The sequence below is a fragment of the Varroa jacobsoni genome, unplaced genomic scaffold (assembly GCF_002532875.2).
Source record: "Varroa jacobsoni isolate VJ856 unplaced genomic scaffold, vjacob_1.0 scaffold_1345, whole genome shotgun sequence".
Classification (NCBI taxonomy): domain Eukaryota; kingdom Metazoa; phylum Arthropoda; class Arachnida; order Mesostigmata; family Varroidae; genus Varroa; species Varroa jacobsoni.
In genome coordinates, this window is record NW_019214247.1 from 67966 (window position 1) to 80281 (window position 12316).

General features: G+C 45.5%; 1 protein-coding gene across 2 annotated transcripts in view; it reads left to right on the plus strand.

Annotated features, from left to right (window-relative positions):
• Positions 1–12316, plus strand: part of LOC111269024 (uncharacterized) — a 62968-nt gene that overhangs the window by 9073 nt on the left and 41579 nt on the right. The gene's annotated exons all lie outside the window — the stretch shown is intronic.

Sequence of the window (12316 nt, forward strand, 5' to 3'; positions counted from 1 at the left end):
AAGCTATCTGCCCCTCTACTCTTAAGCCCAACCAGAGACCTCAAACAAAGGCAACTCATCCAATTCCTATGCTTAAGCTACCTAACCCTCTACTCTTAAGCCCAACCGGAGCTTCAAGCATCATTTTAATATGAATAATGATAGGATCTTTTTGTTTGAATAATTTAATAATTACCAAAGGAATAAAACGCGGATTTTTCGCTGCTACCGAAAGTGCCGGCTCGTCAACTGATAAAAAGGTCTCAGGTAACCTGAAATACGGTAATGGAATTGGCTAGTGATGGTTAACCTGCGGGGTAACATCGTTGGGTGGCATTATTGCAACTATTGTCACTGATATAGGTCGATGTGATGGTTGCGTCCTTCCATCGAGTGATAGGGTGTATGGTTATTGCACAGCCCACTTCGGTACAATAAGGTCGCTCACTGCTAGCTGACCGGCCAAGTGAGCTCTAGTTTCGGCACCAATGCTACTGGTCGGCACAGCACTTCCTTCAGCTTTTGGCCAACGTCAAGATCGTTTATCTCGGACCTCGGCAGGACGACGTCGAGCAAAATTCGAGCTTTCAATCGCCCGATGGCGTTTCGATCTTTTGCCTTCGACGGTCGCCTCCGCGACCTTCTGTACTTTGCTCTCCTTCCCACCTACCCAGCGGTAGCTAGGCCGGTGTTTCTGCATAGCGCAACGGTCCTTGCACTCATGAATGGATGGGATGACACGTTGCTAGTCGAAATAGGTCGCTAACGTAAAAGTGGCCAGAATGGGCAGAAGGTGTTCAGGTCCGTCGGAGCATCAAAGGCCGTTTGCCACTGCACTAGACGTGTATGTTCGTTCACAGAGAAACACTTGAAAGGGAGGTTGCTTCTTGCTTATATCGCAGGATAAGCCGATATAGCTGGTGCAGTAGTGAAGATGCGGGCTATACGACGGAGGCACCAGCAACAGCAATTTGAACAGAGACTAATTATGTATTAGGTTCGTACCTGTCCTTTTCAATAAGATGAAAAAAAACCGTAATAAAGCACAAAATTGGAAATTGTTTTTGAGTAAAATGCCTGATCAGATAAGAGGATCACCTTAATAGGATAAAATATGTCATTTTATGTAATTTTTATGATTTATTTTACGGCTGTATGTATATTACCTAGCTAATTAGCACCTATAGAAAAGCTCAAGAAAATTTCAGGAGTGATGCATCGCATGCCTGTTTAATAAATATATGCTACCTAGTATCGTGTACACCGTACATTTTATATAATATTATAGGAGCCAAAAGATATAAACGCAACTAACAAATGTACGCTGCATTCTGCTCGTGCAGGTGGCCAATTTGTCAGAATGGCAAAAAGTGCATTCGTAAGTCCTGCAAATTTCATTTTTATCGACATTCAGTGGTTACGATCACCATAATGCTACATATGTATCTCCCTTTGTATATATGGCCAAGCCATTTATGGCGCTCTTATTGGTTAGTGCTCAGAAAGGAGAAGGATTCAACTGGTTTTAAGTAGCTGAATCGCATACTTACACAGTAAGAATACAGGTAAATTTGCTTCCTTTTATGCGTCACTTAATGCAAGTTGGATAGTCTGCAAACTCAGCTTTTTTCTTAGGCACTCGCTCACCCCTTCATCGACACGGGTGCAGAGATGTCCATGTCGATTTTTTTCTCCTTCAAAGATTTGCGACGCACGCTTTCGCCTGTTTATTATACATTAACATTTTTTTTGTGCCTCCAATTTCTGCTACTGCCGCAGCTGCTGTAGCTGATTCTGCCATCGCCATTAGGATCCACTACTTTTCAGCAGATTTCTCTGCTTGAACGACGTCAGTCCACGCAGTACGTCGAAGTACGCTGGCTGCATCTGCCTCAGTTAAATATTATAATAAATTTCTATATGTGTGTCTATCCAACTGCAGTGTGTGTATGTGTATGTATCGGAGACAGCGGATGTGTGGCAGACTGACTCATAACAGTAGCCGTGGTTGATGTAGTCTTAGTAGAGAGAGAAACTACTCACCAACTTCGCCGTGGGCGCACATGGAGCGTATGGCAAATAAGTAGGGCGCCGTCCCAGAGCAAGTGCTTCTGGGGGCGTACAGAGAAGGGACATTGAGAGAATGAGAGTAAGGAAGGGAATTTAGGTTATAACGCTAGAACGAAAGGGCGTGAATGGTCCCCTCTAACTTCCCCGCTCTAGAGACGCTCGCACTCAACGAAGACACTTAATTATTGCGAAACAGGATACACCACGACGAGCCCACCCCACCAAGATGCTTACTGTCTCCATCCGCGTACTACCTACGTCTCTGTCTTTCCTCAGAATGGGGGAGCCTTGAGCCAAATCGCTTGCGAACTGTAGTGCGTAAGGAGCAGAAGAGATACTGCTGTCGCCGCCGCCGCCGCTCTAGCGGCTGGCCTCGATGACCCCAAATATGCAAAGGGATAAGGGGAAACTTGGCGGGGTGGAAGAAGCCGCTGGTTCCCCTGGGGAGGTAGGTTGATCCAAGTTGAACGGCAGAGCACGCGAAGAAGACGGCAGAGAGTGACGGAGAAATTTTCTAAAGTTTACTATTTCTATAGCTACTGCTAGTGCTGGTGCTCGTACAACTCAACGCTGTCGCCACGGCTGCTGCTGCCGCACCTCCGTCGCCGCCTGCACCCCTGCTCCTGAAACTGAGATACTGCAACGCTGAAATGAGCAGTAAGCGCTGAGCGCCGACGCTCTGCCGCGGTACTTGGGTTGGATAGCACTCTGGCTAGTTGGGTGGCTGACTGGCGGCCCAAACTTGGCCCGGTCGTTCGGCGTTGGGTTAAGCAATGAATCGTAGGATTGCAAGGCACAGGCAGAAGTGTGGAGAGAAATCGGAGATGGAAACAGTGGAGGAAAGATTGGAGGGAAGCGAGGATTGGAAGTGGGGACTGGTGAGAACAGAACGAAGGAGGAGAACAAGGAATAGCTGAGCTTTACCCAATGCCAGGCAAATAAAACGCATGCGAATGAGCAGGCAGCATAGGGCGCGGGTTGATGTCGGCGTAAGACAGATTAAAATAAAGCACTTTACCGCATCAAGCAAACGATAAAGAGGAGGAAATGGTCGAAACTTGTACATTAAAAAGAGCAAACTTGCTTATAGAGGCAGCGAACTTCGGGGTAATCTAAAGTAGTACAGTATCGAAGGGGGTGTGTATGCATATATGTATTCGTATGTGTGTTTGGATGTTGAGACGCTCATTGTGATGACTATTAAATATATATATATTTGATGATTCGTACGTCTGTATATATGTGGCTTTGAGTCCGCGTCTTTGGGATCGTCTGTAATGGACTAATCCTCTGCTGTCTGAAATAACAACGTTCTCGAAATTTTTCGAGACATATGGCCAACGATGGTCTTGCTCTAGTTGCAATGGTAATCTCAGTAATTGCTGCTTTTGCCGTCGTTCTTACTAAATAAGGAACGATTCCAGGGCAGACGAAGTTTGCAGAGGTCGACGGTTATGGGAAAACTTCTGGTTAAGAGTATTTTCATTATCAGCGTCGCCAAAACGTTATTACGCTGGCAATATAACAGCAGAAAAAGCACACTCCGTTGAGTTCCCACTGACCAGCTCTATCAGCGGTGTTCTCTCAAGTGGCAAATTGTGCTCGTTAGCTGCTGTTTCCTTTGATTTGTCATGCGAAAATATTCAGTGGATGTCATCACAGCGTCGACGAGCTTTACACAGTGAGGGTCACTTGCCGTTACCACCATAGATAGACTAGTTTATATTGAACGTGATGTTTGACAGCCAATTCAGCTGTTAGTATCAGCAGAAGCTCAGTAGGCTTTATTGCCCTATGCTGCGTTTCGTAAATGCGGGCTGGGCTGCTCAATCCTCGGAGAACGAGCCGAGCGAAAAAAGTGCCTCGTTGTTTCAGTTGTTAAAAAAAGTGTCCAAGTACCAGTGATTGTTGGACGGGATTGTGTCTATGTTATAGCCCGAATCCCCCGGCATATTCTGGCATGAATAGCCCCCGGCAGCGAAAGCCGCCGCCGCCACAGCAGCAGCGGCTTTCGCTGCCGTGAACAAAAAGAACCTGGTACCGCTGATGTTGGGGCTCAAATCGAAGACACCTTGGACGTCGACGAAACTATTGCGTCGCTGTACCAATACAGCTCTTGCCGTTTCTGCTTCTTAGGTCTTGTTGCTGCTGCTGAAACGATAATGGCCACGACGTGTCATGCTTAGATAGGCATGTCGTCGCTTCATGTTTCGCAGTACATTAATATATTTCCGCTCACTCAGTTTATGCCTAAATAGCTAGCCAGACAACCTAACCTGTCTGCTTTGACTAAAATCGTCTTCTGTAAGCCGGCATTATAGATCGAACCGGCGTTCGCTTATGGCCTTAGCGATGCCAATAGCAACAACCGGTTTCATCAGACGGTCGCTCATAGTGGCTCCTTGTAGTTGCTTTGTTTTCCCATCCTCGTAACATATGGCTACGCAGTCGTGGTTTTAACGCCGTCTTGCCGATAGTTTGCTCATCATTCGAGCACATGTTCCTACTATAGCGCTCTTGTGACCGCATAGGGTTTAGCACTTACTAGATTAGTAACTTGCGATAGAATTACTTAAATCTATAAGAAGTTTATGCAAACACAATTGAAGCATGCTAACTAGGGATGGTATGCGACAGCTTGCTTTTGGTACCTGTTACCGGTTTGTGGTAAGTCATTTGTGCAGCTGCTGCTGCTACTGCCTCCTCCACAGGATCTTTTTTGCTGGATTTACGTCCATGTGCAATTTGCTTTTCAAATTGCCATTTTGTGGAGCGGCAAAGAGGGCAAGTAAACGTGTGTGACAACTGAGCCGCTATACAATCCCACAGCAAATGTGTTTGTCAGAAGGACTAGCTACTGAGTGTCCTAGCAAAAATTCTAAATTTTGTGCTAAGAAAAAAATTTCTTGTCTATAATGATCAGTGGACGGATGGACAAGCATACGTATAAGTACAATATTGCTTTATACAAGACGGCTATCACTGGATTGGTGAACTGGTGTGTAAATCACCCTAGAGCGAAAGCCTCTCATTATCAAAGGCTCAATGACAATTTAATCAATATCGAGTTGCCCAGTCTAAACGAAAAAGATATGTATGAATTTTCTGTCAGCCACTGCTTGTTCGAACCCATTTGGCCGTACAAAATTATGACGCCCTACCACTGGTCGATATTCCCTCTGTATTTGCGCAAATCGTTTGCTCTAATAGGGCTCAGTGGTCTTCCTAAGCGGATCACAAGGTATTCAGCAAATTGAACACTGCGATTTGTCGAGCGTGTCCGAGCTAAAGGCATGACTCGTTTTTGCCCTATTGGACAACTCCTGGCGCTGAGATTCAGGTAAAAGAAACATGTATCATGCTGTGGAGGCTGACAACGTCGACATTGACGCTAAGCATCCAGTTGTTCAATATAGTATCAAGAGTAATAATTAAAGCACGCAATCCTGATAATGCTTGCGCTCCACGTCGTGTTGAAATAGGTGTTTATAGTGCGTATATCCGGCAGGAGGCTATTTCATAGTTTCCATAGGTTTCATAGTTCATCTATGGCGATTTTTGGTATGCGTATTGAAGAGAACGCTCTGATCTATTTTCTACGCGTCTATACGACGTATAAACGTCAGAGCGAACGCTAGGAAGTGGGTTGTACGAGGAGCGTTGAAACAATCCGGAACAACTTAATCTCTACGACAGCTGGCCGGCTGCCAGCTGCTAGAATAAACAGATTTTTCCAGCCGGTTAGAAGAATCGATAAGATACTCCCGTGGGTCGACCAAGCGAGCCAAGCAGACGAATAAGCACCTGACTTCTAGTACCTAAAGAACCGTTCAGTGGTTTGTACTCCTAGATAAGCAGTTAGCCGCTGGTAACGTTCGACCAAATGTCTTTAACAAGAGCTTTTTGTTGTCGCCGTCATTGTCTTTGTTGCTGTTGCCGCTGCTATGCATATGTCTTATATATGAATCGAATTTTATTGTTAGAAATGTATGTACTACCATCTGGCCGACGTAACTGTGTCGAAAGGGGTACTCGGAAATGGTCGCTATCCCCATTGACAAGGGGAAGATCTTGAACAACAGCAACTAGTGGAAGAAACACAAGCTAAGCCTATTTGATTTATTAGACTCACACGCACCGGACAGATAATCCTTCGAGTGACGGCAAGCAACTATCGCAAAAATAGCAAATGAACTTTCTCATTCTATTGGCTATCGGATATTATTGGCATGAAATAAACACCAGCTGCAGCAGTAGGCGTAGGCCCATTGCTGATCCGGTCTTCAAGCGCTGACGCTCCTACTGGGGCTGCAGCCGCTGTCGTCGTTGGCTCCAAGGAAAGTGTGAACAATGAGCTTTCGTCGTACGAACTAGCTACCAATAACAGCCAGCCGACGGCCAGCAATTGCTTCGGTCACGTAACGTAACGCAAGACTGAACAGCTGGCTGACATCCCTAGTGCATGACACGGCACCGCCGTTGACTAGCTCTGACACTAGCGCGTGTTTAGCCGGCCTTATAGTATAGTATTTTCTAAATTTATTTACGTATATACGTCCATATTCATGATATGTACCTGAGTTATCTACTGGGCCTGTTTATTCATAGCGGGGGGTCCACGTTTTAGTTGGCAGTTTCTAGTCGCTCGGTTGAAAGCGATTTTCGGCATTTTTCGTTCCGATTCTTTGCTTGGCTTATCATGAGACAGCAGATAAAAATTTCCTCGGCCTCCATGATTCGAGAGCCCCCGACACCTCGGACGACGTTGCGCTATAAACCATAGTAGACCGCTGTATATATGTACTGACTATGCTAAGGCAACTACTTTGGCACTGTTGTTACGTAGTATTTGTACGATAGTGAACGCTTTGTTTGTGTCGTTGCAGTCGACAGAAAAATTCTCGGACCACAGTTCTACGCATTTTACGTGAGCTGGATTTACGTAGTGGATACATGAAGTGTAAATCGTATGAATAAACGTTTTGGCGAACTGTTGTTTGTATCAGTCAGTTTTGAACTTCGGCTATCTGAGAGACAATAGGAAAGTAGGATGAAGGTGGGAGACGATATTGCTGAAGTAAACGACGCAACCTGCCAATGAGAAACAATGATATTGTATCAGAGTCCAAATCAAAAGTATACATGCCGATTTAGCACTACGTGATGCTGCCAACGACATACACTGCACGACGGGTATGTGCAAATAAGTAAACATACAGATTACTATAATAATGTACAAATAGATAAGAGTTAATCATACATTTTGTCCATTAAGTAACGCTAGAAACTCTGCATTACGCAGTATCTAGCAGTGTAAGAACAAATACTTATAAAAATAATTTGCTTTCTATTGAAATCTTAAGATATCGGCCGTCAAAAACAGCACCGATCGACATTGTCTACTGCCAGTAAGTCAACTTCAACGGTCAATTTTTAGAACGGTGCAACGTCAGATATCGCTTGCTGCCAGCAACAGTTCCGCTCCCTGAATGCCGAATCTCTCATTTTATATACTTTGTTCGACCAAACGCGCTCAGTTTGAAACTAACAGAACCGTGAACACAGCTTGGTCGTTCTCATACTTTCGCGTACTACCCACATGTGGGGGGTCAGTCTCTGACCATGTGAGATCTAAAACGTCATCCATATATCTACGAAACGATTTGTCCTAATCGGAAATAATGGCATCTGTTAATGAGCAGCAGCGTAAATCTGGACGCTAACAATGCTTTACTCCAGTCGTTTTCATTGGACTTTTCCCCCTTCCTTGATAGTCTTCTGTGCGGCACCTCTGTTATTCTACGCAGCTAGAAGGTTTTATTGGGGTTTACCAAGGCCGTTCGTTTAGAATTTAGCTTGTTTATGCTGCTGACAGCATGCAGCACTCCGTGAAGTGATATCGGTAACGTGGTCGAGGCTTTCTGCTGTTTTTGTTGATGTTTGTGTCGTCTCGAGTAGTCCGACGTAAACATAGCGAACATACTGGATCGTTCCTTGGGTTATTGGTTACTCTTATCAATATGCTCCTGCATTACATAGCAGTTCTATTGTCAAATTATTTCTTCTGACGGATAGTTAGTCATAAATTACTACTCGTCGAAGCGAAGCCAGTTATTATCGTTCAGAATGGTTAGCCTATCGTTCCTGTCTTGGGGCTAACGTCCTCTGCTGCTAGGACTCGGGCTCGAGTCCCGTTTTACGACGCATGCTTTATACTGTATAATATGTAGGAAATCATACTCCAGTAGGTTGCAACAGATAAGCAAAATTATCGTTTATCAGTCAAACAGTTAAATAAGGCACTGCTCATCCCAAGCTGCTGAGATTACTTCCATCCGTTCCACTTATTATCTGCTCGCAGACTAACTATCCGGTACTGACATTGTTTTACAGAAACTGACGTTTTTCGTCATTTCGGCCTTACGCTAAATAACAGCGATCATAAGCTTATATAAGGCATAGCGACCTCTTCAGAGCATGTCTCTTATAGGTGTTCGACAGTGTAACTTACGCTTTGTCGGGTACGTAAGTGTTAGACATGATGAGCGGGTCATAAAAGCTGACAGCATCGGCAGCGCCAGTAGCAGTCTATTGGTGCTAGTAAGTTGGCCGTTGCTCGTTTGCCAGCGAAGCAGCATCGCCGGTAATTCCTGTCTGAATTATCATATGCCAGTCATCAAGTCCTAAAGGATATATTCTTATGTAGTTTAGGATTCGTCATAGCGATGTCGGTTGGACCTAACTTAAACTTTTATACTACCTGAACTAAATAGAACCGACGAAGTGTTATTGGTTTGAACACTATATGCGATCTAAATGCAATTTCTAAGTTGTACTATTACAAAGTACATACTATTGTTTCTGCTGCGATCAGTTATGCAATGATGCTGTAGGAATGAGTCAGCATTTTGTGCGCATGCTCCCTCTTTGGCAAAGAACGCTGAGCCATGCCTCGACGGCAGACAAAGCGGTACGTGGTCTTAGCGGGTGAGCCTGGTCCAGGATGTCTGTATTCGCCGCGCCGTACCCTTACAGCCTGTAGGAACGTCGTAGCTAGTCCTCAAGCGCTAGACATCCTCCCACCCAACGGAGCGTAACGGCTGATACTGCAAGGCATGCGCGCGGGACTTCGCAATGTTTGTCTCTGAACGAGTTCACTGAGATTCGCTTCAGTGGGCGCGTTTGCTCGCTTGTCATCGGAACTCCCTGGGGATCAGACGGGAAGAATGCTGAGGATCCCATCCGACGCCACTGTTTGTATGCTATACCCACATGGTGTGCATATTGCACATTTGTGTATTGCAAGTGCTGTTGTTCGTGGGCGCCCCTTTGAGCGTCTGGGTCTTTTATAAATTGTAATGAGTGTATCTATCCACAGTTCAGAGAACGCGTTTAGTTCCACTGAGCGTCGATTAAAGGCCCCACTCCCAGTGTCGTAAGGTCTGTAGCCGCTGCGACCACGATCGCCCCTTCAGTCACCCTAGGTGTGCCGCTCCAGGCACTCGATCCAAACGCTCCTGTTATTCAATTTATGTTGCGACACATACAAGAATCATACATCGACTTTAGCGATAGCATCAGTACTCTAGTGATGCTGACTCGCTGCCTCATAATGCTGGCCACCGAATAAGCGTCGTGTCCGCAAGGACACCTCTTTCGCTCGGTCGTTCGTTGCAATCGCTTACAAGCAGTTATGCGATCTGCAAACCAATCGGTGCGTCCTTTGCTACACGACGCCACTACGCGACGATGATGTACACTTGCAATGCATGTATCTGTGCGATCTGTGTCAGGCTGGCTGGTTCGGTACCCCCATTGGGATACGGAACGACGACTTCTACCATCATTGTGAGCGTTGGGTAAAGCGCACGTTCTAACATTAACAGTAACCGCAACGGATATGGAGAAAGAAAACAACCATATGAAGCTGAGCGCCTGCTCAACTATTACTATCCTTTCTACGGCATAAATATGACATATGGTCTTATTACATTGTATAATGTAACTAGATTTTCGTTAAGGCTGTAGTATTGCACGTAGCTGCCGTTTCCTCTTGAGATTTCAGGCAGCTGCTACGGCAGCGGTAATGGCGATCGTTAATGGTTGTGAGAGCTGCATCATGTTGTTGTCGTTACCAGCTTCGCATTGCATTTTAACGTAACAATCATAACTACTCATGATGTAGCTGTGTACAGAAACGCATTGATACAACGTTCGGCGGAGAGACACGTGAGCAAGCCCACAAGATGCTTTAATGGGCTAAGTGCTGATACAACCTTGTCTCCTTGAGCATATGTCTCGTTTTGTAGGCCAAATTAGAAGGGAGGCGTATCGTCTAGGCTGATGAAAAAGGGAATTTGTCAGTCACGCGCCCTACTACAGCCTCAGATATTGTTGGGTTGCCCAATCAGCATGTCATATCGTGCACGACCAGCGCAAACGTGATAAGCTTCGGCGCATGTACCGTGCTGCTACACTCCATGCACCCGAAATTAGTTGAACGTAACAAGTTGAAACACCCACACTAACCTTTGCTGGGTCAAGCATAGTCAGTTTTCTCCGACCAATATTAAGGTGGAATCTGCTCTCTACAGTATATATATAGTAGCGACGTTTTTTTCCTACGGCCCTTGGTGTTGGTGGGTATTCGCTGATTCGTTCAGGTGTTCAGCCGAATGCACGTCAATCAGAATCTGCCAACATCAAGGCTAGCCAGCATTACCGACTATGTCCATACCATTGCCGCCAACAGCCCTAGCTATAGAAAACAAAATCAAAGGCGAAAGCAATCAAAAAGCCAGCGGCAGCAATGAATCAACAAGCGAACAAGATCCATTCTAATCGGTACTTTTCAGCAAACGCGTTATCATATGGCCGCATGAATCGATCGACGACCGAAAGCCGTGACGGTTTCCAGCCACCAAGGCGTTACCACGAACGTCTGACGGCCAATTGTTTACATTACAGGGGCTCTCCTGCCCTTTTCCTTTTTTGACCTTTCTTTCTATCAGTTGTTCTTTTGTGCGGTTGTGGTAGCAGTGAGAAGCACTGCAACTGCAACACGATAATGGCACAGCTGGTGGATGAACATTGAAGCACTTCACGGCAACCTTAAACTTTTCATGTAAAATATATATATCAGCAACAATCATATACGATTGTTGCTTCCCTTCAAAGCAGTATTCGAAAATCGAATGAAAAAACAAACACTCAAGGCCCAGAGTAGCATTTACTGTTCTGTAAGAAATGACTTGCTCGCCTGATGTTCTCATTATCTTCATTATATATGTATGCTGGCTCAGTGCGTTCACCGTCCTCCCGTTGTCGTTAGCCTGCGTATCGTTCGAAGCTGCAGAAAAAGAAGAAACAAAAATCGGATCCGATGCGAAAAGAGAGAAAGCAAATGCGTACGGCAGTGCTGATAGCGGCGGGCTTGTTACGGCCTGCTTTTTTTCCCAAGATCTTATATTCATTTTTTTCGCTTCTGATCATCTTATCTGATTGTTTGAGACTAGCTGACTGGCTGGCGACCGCTTTGTATACTTACGGTTACTCGTAGAAACAGTTATCATCACGTGATGCGAGGCTGAACACGTGCATTGGACGGCACGTGTAGGGGGAACGCATCGTTTGCTATCTACGGTTTGCAGTTCGGGCGAACGTCGTTTTCTTCGCCGCCACTGGCTTTCAGCCACCAACGCGAATCATTCTTGGGATGCTTATGTTTCAGTTGTATGACCATAGCTACCGTTGCTGTTAGCGCAGGGATACCGAGGCTAGAGCAAATCTTATTCGCTCGAAGATCGAGGCGAGCTTCGATCTTCGAGCGAATTAACTCGATTTGAGTCGAAGCGTTTGCCCACTCTCTGCCAAGCCATTGACGTCCTCGTGTATTCTAGCTGGCTAGTTCTTGCTATGTCCCATAGCAAATATATTATTTTCCTCGTTCCCGCCGTCCTTTCCACCTTGGCTTTTTCATTCGTTTGTGTCAGACGATCAACAGAAGAAATCCTAACAGGCAAGGAAGCTTTTGAGAAGCTATCCTACTAGAAAGCGTTAACTGTATTGATCACACGCACACCTTCCAGCAAAGCGTTTGGTTGTCTGTCTTTGGTAGAGAGCAATGCGGCGGACTTGCGTTTTCTGTTACACTGAATGGGTGATACCGCAGTGATAGGACCTGTAGGATACATCTACGTACAGGAGCTACTAGAAGCAGGAGGTATTGTCTACATTGAGAAAGTCCTTGGACGAGGAAGGAGAGGAT